Raw genomic sequence first — 7802 nt, 5'->3', positions numbered from 1 at the left:
ATAAATACTGCAGAGAACAGCCATCCGCAATTGATGCTCAGTGCTAATGGAGAAAATCGGTCGAGGAATAAAACTGAAATGGAGTCATAAAACCTTACTTTCACCATTAATTTGAACCTAGTCTTCCCTAAATACCTTCGGCTAAATCTTTCTATAATGTTCCAGGGCTGGGAGAGGGGGTGTGGGAGCCAAAAGTGGGAGCGGCTGTGATGTGGAGGCTGGGTGTGGGGACCCTGGAGCTGGAGGGCTGGGGTGGGGGTCCCTGGGCTGGCTGGCCTGTCTGCTCTGCTTCGCCGGGGGCCAGTCAGCTCTGGTCCACGAAAGACAGAGGTGGGTTTTGGTGATGAGTGAACCCGTCTCCTCACATGGAGAGAAGAGAGGGGTGGGAAGAACAAGGTTGATGGAAGGGTCGGGAAGATCCCCTGGAGAAGGAAACGGTAACCCACTCCAGTATTCTTGCCTGGAGAATCCCATGGACGGAGAAGCCTGGTAGGCTACAGTCCACGGGGTCGCAAAGAGTCAGACACGACTGAGCGACAGAACGGAACGGAACGGAGGCAGAGAGGAAGGCAAGAGTGACCCCTTGGCAGGTGGATGGGGGAAAGCATCACACAGGCGCTGAAAGACAGATGGGCTGCTGGCCTGACCAAAAAGACCATTAAGGAACAGACAGACTAATAGGTGGAGGAGAGAGATGGGAGGCCAGTCTGACCACTGGGAGGACGGACAGATAGAACTGATGGTGAAACAGAGAGGAAGACCTCTGGATAGACTGACAGACAGATGGACAGCCAACCTGACCCATGAGAAGCCTGACAACCAACAGGCAGAATGACAGCATCATAGGCAGACAGACGGGCACAGTGACAGTCCAAGAAGCAGATCAAGGGAGAGGCAGGTGGCCAGTCTGCCCGTTGAGAAGGCAGATGGACAGACGGACTGAAGGGCCGTGGCAAGCGGAGGCTGGGTTTGGGGCAGAGGCTTGTTGTTAACCCTCCCTGGATGCACTTAGGGGGAAGGGAAGGGGGAGAGGCCAGGTGGATGTCTTCCTCTTGCGTGTCAAACCCAAACCCCTTGCGTGAGGGAGTCTGGCGTGCAGGGTGCTCCCCTGGGCCCCAGGCTTCCTGGCCTCTTCCCCTCCTTCTCCTCCTCCCAGCCACGTGCAGCGTCTGGCACGCAAGGCAAGAGGCTCAGAGTTGCTGATGAGGTGTGCGCCATGGTTGGAAGGTGGGGGCAGTGCCTGGACCCCTCTCTGGGTAACCAGGGCTCAGATCCAGCAAAGGGTCCTAGCCCTGGTCTGCCACCCCTTTGCCTCACGGGTACCCTCTAACCCTCACCACCACTCTCTGTGGAAGGTTCTACTATTACCTCTGTTTAACAAAGCTTCAAACTGGGCTCAGAGAGGGGAAGTGCCCAGGCCAAGGACTCAGCATGAGGTGGTGGGAGCCAGACTGCCCGCAGGAAGCCCAGGTGGGCACCGATCCTCGGCAGTCAATGGGGCTGGCAGGTCCAGTTTCCTTGTGGCTGTGCAGTGTGTCTACCAACCCCTGGAGTTCACCATAGGAAACCTCCCAGCTCTTAGACAGAGGCCACTTCCTTCCTCTGGGATCAGCTTTTCCAGTGACCAAGATGCCTTTGGCCTCCATCTGAGGGACTCCCATTTGCCTCTCAGCTGGATGCAGAGTTATGTGGGCAAACCCCCAATAACCAGAGCCCTGGTCATTCTGACTGTTGCTTGCTCTTTGCTCCGTGAACACGGCTGGTTGGGGAAAATTCAAAACTCCCCTAAGGAGTGCCCTGCTTTTCCATGAATGGAGCCTCAGTTCCCACCCCCTTGATTTGTATCCATTTCTCTTTTTGGTCATCAAGTGCTCAGGACAAGCAATGCTTCCATTTATCAACATAATGATAGTAGTAGCAGCAGCAGTAGCAGCAGTAACAGCTATCGATGGAGTGTCCAGTGAGAGAAGATAAACTATGTTCTGAGCTCCAGATACACTCACACCTCACAGTGGGTCTGCGAGGCAGGCCTCTTCCCCATTTTACTGGAGGGAAAGCCAAATCTAGGGGGCTTCTCCACAGTCTCATAGTAAGAGGCAGAGTCAGGATCTAGATTCTGCTTAAATCCAAAGCATGGGCTAGTTCTGCTACCCCAGCAGGCTCGGAGATGCAGCCGGAGCTTGGTGGGGCTTCTGAAAGCCGTGACTGGACCACGGGGAGTATGGGGGGAGGGGAAGGGGGTGGCAGATGGTGGGGCAGGGTGGGTCAGAGAACCCACAGAGCTGGGAGGCAGGTGGCCTTGGTGACTTAGAGACAGCTTCCTCCACCACCCTGGACTGCTGTAGGTGAGAATTACCATCCCATCCCTCATGAAAGAAACATCAGTTTTAATCGGATCAGGCCCCACACCCTGTGCTGGACATCTCATCCATTTTTAATTTATTTCTTCCTTAAAACTTAACCCATGGGGAGGAGGTGGGGAGGTAGCTGGGAGAAGGCTATGGAGGGATGTGGGGAAGAGGGTAATTCCACACTTTCTGGATGTGTTCAGGGAGGCTTTGTAGCACAGCAGTTTGGAATCACACACATGGAGGTGATTTCAGCTCATTACTTTCTAGCCACGTGACCTTGAAGAAGTCACGTCCCCTCTCTGTGCCTCAGTTTCCTCCTCTGTAACATGAGGCTAATGATATCCATGCCCATAGGTCATGCCAGGCACACGATAACGTGAAAGAAAAGTGAAAGTGAAGTAGCTTAGTCGTGTCTGACTCTTTGCGACCCCATGGACTGTAGCCCACCAGGCTCCTCCATCCATGGAATTTTCCCAAGAGTACTGGAGTGGATTGCATATTTCCTTCTCCCATAATAGGCACATAATAGGTGTTCAGTAAATTGCAGCCATTGTGCCTAAGGGCTGGTCCCCAAAGTGGAATGTTTTGTCATTCTCATTGCCTGGAAACTCCTTTCTTCCTGAGGCAAAATCATCCTTCACTGAAGGGATTCTGACCCTAATAAGGGGTTCTTAAGTAGAGTTGAAATCTCTCTTTCTGAAACCTCAACCTTCCCAAGCCTGTTTCCCAGGACAGCCCCTCCAGGATATGAAGATAATGATAGGAAATGTTCCCCTGTCCTTACTAGGGTCTTGCTACAGTCTCTAGTTGCCATAGCTTCCAGAACCCCCTTCAACACAGTATCCTCCCCTGACACACCCAAGGGTTTGTTTTTCTCCTCCAGCACAGTCTAGCAAATATTACTGAACCAGGACATAAGCTGCCTCAGCCTTATTTAGTCCACAAGACACGCATCAAAAGTATTTGGACAAGAAGGGAGGTAAGTCTCTAGATGCACCAGGCCAGCATGGAGCATGGCAGGAACTCAGTAGTCCCAATAATCCAGCCTCAGTTCCTCCCAAAGTCTAGAGGTGGCCTTGGAGGCAGGCGCCTGCAGACGCAACTTCAGCACCAAGGACAGCTCCACCGGGTTTGGCGGCAAGATTGTCCAGCTGGGTTTGTGGCTTAGCGCAGTTCAGGCAAGGTGATGGCTCCAGACCTCAGATAACTGGCTGGTAGTTATCTGGTTTCAGGGTGAAGTGCTGAATAACTGTTGAATGAATGCTTGATTGAGTGCCTTGGCTTCAGCAGGCCAAATTATGGACCTGAAGTTGGAGGCAAGAGTCTTATCTCGTCTGAGCCTGTTTCCCCAGCTGCGAAAGGATGGGGAGAAGAATGGAGATATAGAAAGGGCCTGGTATATAATCCTGTTGAGACGTGACCTTTCTTGAGAATAGAGCCAGGAGTGTCTGCCTGTCCTGTGAATGATGCTGGGAGGATCTCAGAGGAGGAGGCAAATGCATGTATTAAACTGGATTCCTGAGGCTATGCTGTGCATCTGCAACTGGGCATTCCACGTCTGGGATATCTCGGTGAGTATCCTTACACTGAGGCCGAGTGTTTCCTAGTCTTAGCATCTTGACGGACATGCAGTTCTGTCATCGGGGGAGAGACTAGGGGAGGGAGCAAATCAGAGGTGACCATCTGAGCTTGGCATGCGTGCGCACACACATACACACACAGAAATGCTCTTACCACCCTCTACACCACTCATATGCTCAGTCACACACTGCTTCATGTCACAGTCATGGAAATGCATGTGTATCACACACACACACACACACAATCACAGATACAATAGTATTGAAAGTGAAGTCGCTCAGTCCTGTCCAACTCTTTGTGACCCCATGGACTGTAACCTACCAGTTCCTCTGTCCATAAGATTTTCAAGGCAAGAGTACTGGAGTGGGTTGCCATTTCCTTCTCCAGGAGATCTTCCCAACCCAGGGATTGAACCCAGGTCTCCCACATTGCAGGCAGATGCTTTACCATCTGAGCCACCAGGAAAGCCACATACAATAGTATACCAGCTCCAATCACACACATTTGTATGTTTCGTGTATTTTGGTTGCTGGGTTCTGCATACAAAGACATCCATTAACTTCAGCCACCCTCACTTTCATGGTGTATACTTACTCATCAGAGTCATACTCCAGAGACCTACACACACGCAATCCTAAATTAACAGTCATATATCCTCATGGAAATAATGTCACACTTACCCTTTTGCACAGTCACATGCTACCACATGCACAGAAATGTCTGTGCAATCTCTCAGAATCACTAAAACACAAACCCATACCAATAGGCACCACCCCACTCCCCAGTCTGTCCCATCCTTCATCCTCCTTGTCCAGTGAGCCTGGGCTACTTTCCCAGGTGTGATCAGCTAACTGACTGGGTGACTCCTGATCTTAGGACAGGGTCCACATCCTTAACCACCCACTCAGCACACCTCACCAGTGGCCCTCCCCCCAGGGGTCAGAATGAGTTAGTTTGGATCCTGGTTCACCACTCACCAGCTCTGAGCAAAGTTTCCTGTGCCTTGGTTTCTTTACTGGTATAAAGGGGATACTGACAACAACCTTCTCATAAGGCTGCTGTGAGGACTGGAAAGCATGCCTGGAAATGCTTGTCACCATGTCTGGCACATGATAAAAGGGTGGTAAATAGTGACTCATTAGTATTAATAACAGTAAGCCACCCACATAGGTTCCCATTCGATGCCACACAGACAGCCTTCTCTCCACAGCCCCTTTCACACAAGTGGGTGGAGGTGGGGATAATTACTTTCAGCATCCAAAGATGATGTCAGCTTTGGGAGGGAGGGGGCTTCCCCGGGCTCCTTTCCCCTCACTGCCCTGGCCCCCACCCTTGGGTCACCTTGGCTATGCCCCCACTTGAACTTTCTCCCGATGGTTCCCAGCCTCCTTCGCCTGCATCTGCATCACCTAGACCCCTGCCAAGGCCTCCAGCCTGCTTCTTCTTCCCTTGGGCTCCTGCTATCTCAAAGCCGGGAGGTGGCCTTCTGGTTTACTTTATTTGATGCTGGGCCCCTCACTTTTGGTATTCCGAGAAGCTCTTGCACTAATCTCCCCACTCTAAATGCTCAGCACATTTCTCTTAAAGCCACAGGAGCTCCCCCCCACCCCTTCCCCATCTTTTATTCATCACCTTCCACCAGCCCTAACACAGGAGACATGGAAATGCAAACCCTCCAAGGACTGCAAATTTCATGCCAGCAGCTGACCCTTTGCCAGCCTCCTAGGGTGGGGGAGATGAAGGTATCCTAATGAGGTGTCTGGGCATTGGGGATGGAGTTGGAGGGCTGGTCATCCACGGGCCTGGGCCATCACCCACTAGGCAAAATGAGAGCTAGGGGAACAAGGGTGAGGGGTCTTCCCTGGGGGCTAGGATGCTAGCCCACCCTTGCCTGCTTCCAAGGGCTCACCCATACTCACCAACTGCCTCAGCCTTGCACCATTCCAGAGACACCCAGACACCCTCCTCCAGTCATAGACCCTGTTCCCGTGTCTTACCCTCATATCATCTCCTGATCCTCATGACAAGTCTGTGTAGTGTGTATTGTATTGACCCCATGTGATGGGCTCAAGGTCACGTGGAAGGGGGGATGAAGAAATTGACCCTGAGCCAGAGCGGATACCCAGGGCCACAGGAAGGGTCATTTGCCTGTGCCTCCATCATTCACTGAATTCTGACCATGATCCAGCCCTGGGCTGGGTACTGAGGTTGTTTGGCTACATAGGGACATTCTTGGCCTTAATCAGTGGTAATTAATCACAGTGCCATGTAAGTGCTTTCATGGGAAGCCTAAGGGTCTGTGGGCACTCAGAGAAAGGAGGCATCCAGCCCTAAGTCAGGGGAGCGGGTACCAGAGTTTGGGAACTTCAGTATGGGGAGGAATTAGCCAGAGAGGAAGGGAGAGGAAGAATACTCCTCTCGTGGAATACACACATGGCACAGCCACGGAAGAGGGCTGAGAGTGTTTACGGACCTACAAGTGTTTCCTTGTGGCTGGAGGGTCCTCTGCGGGTTTAAAGGGAAGAAACAAAAGAGACAGGTGGGGCCAGATAGGAAAGCTCTGCTTGATGCCCTGGGACATCTCTTCCCATGCCCCCTCTAAACCCCAGCCGTGCCGTCTGTCTTCCTCTCCCCAGAAGCTCCCTCAGAGGACTAGGAGGGTTTGCCCACACTGGGAGCCCAGAAGATCATTCTTCCCGGCGCTTCTATGCTTCTTCAGGGGAGACCAAGTAGAACAAGACTCGCTCCAAAGAGAGGAGATACTAACGGTGAAGATTCAGATATTGTGTCCGATTACAGGGTAAGGTCCTTGTATATTTGAGAATTTCCTTTTTCTCCTCAGGTGGCTCCTCTAGGTAATTTGTTTTCCTTCTGCAGGTGGTTCCCAGAATAGTGATGCCAAATACAGGAAGTAGAAGAGAGTCCAAACCTGCTTTGGGAAGCCTTCCTTTGACTCACACTACGAGAAGTTGAGTGGCCTAGGTTCAGAACCAGGCTGTGTCTCTAATGCTGTGCAAACTTGGGTGAATCCTCTCTGGGTAAGGCTGCTGCTGCTGCTAAGTCACTTCAGTCGTGTCCGACTCTGTGTGACCCCATAGACGGAAGCCCACCAGGCTCCCCCGTCCCTGGGATTCTCCAGGCAAGAACACTGGAGTGGGTTGCCATTTCCTTCTCCAATGTGTGAAAGTGAAAAGTGAAAGTGAAGTCACTCAGTCATGTCCGACCCTTAGCGACCCCACGGACTGCAGCCTACCAGGCTCCTCCATCCATGGGATTCTCCAGGCAATAGTACTGGAGTGGCTTGCCATTGCCTTCTCCGCTGGGTAAGGCTAGGTTTCACTATTTAAGAAACATGAAGGGGATGTTGCTGGTCATCCAGTAGCTAGCCTCTGAATTTCCACTGTAGGGATGGGAGTTCCATCCTTGGTTGAGGAACTAAGATCCCACATACCACATGGCCAAAAAAAAAAAAAGAAACAAACAAACATGGAGGGTGTGGACAAAGAACAAATTGGTCCCCTCAAAGCTCTCTGAGTTTATAATAAGAGCAAAGGAACTTATTCCACTTTTCTATGATCCTATGACTTGGCTTCTCTATTTTCTTTAGCCTGTGAGCATCTTGAGGGCAAAAATTATCTCATTTATTCCAGAATTCACAGATTCAAGCAAGGACCTGTCACAGAAGAAATGCTTGGTAAATATACAATCATTCATTTATTCATCCAACAAACATCTGTTTACATACAAATGAAGGCCACCAGTGTGCTGTGAGCTAGTGTTAAAGCATTGAGTAAATTAGATACCATACCTGCTTTTTGAAGTATGTTGATGATAAGGGCAGAAGAAAAGTAAATAGACAATGTATAACTT

The sequence above is a fragment of the Moschus berezovskii genome, chromosome 2, assembly GCF_049115385.1.
Source record: "Moschus berezovskii isolate FMDL1 chromosome 2, NW_MosBer_1.0, whole genome shotgun sequence".
Taxonomy (NCBI): domain Eukaryota; kingdom Metazoa; phylum Chordata; class Mammalia; order Artiodactyla; family Moschidae; genus Moschus; species Moschus berezovskii.
The sequence above is the reverse complement of the archived record's forward strand: the minus strand, read 5'-3'. Positions refer to the sequence as shown.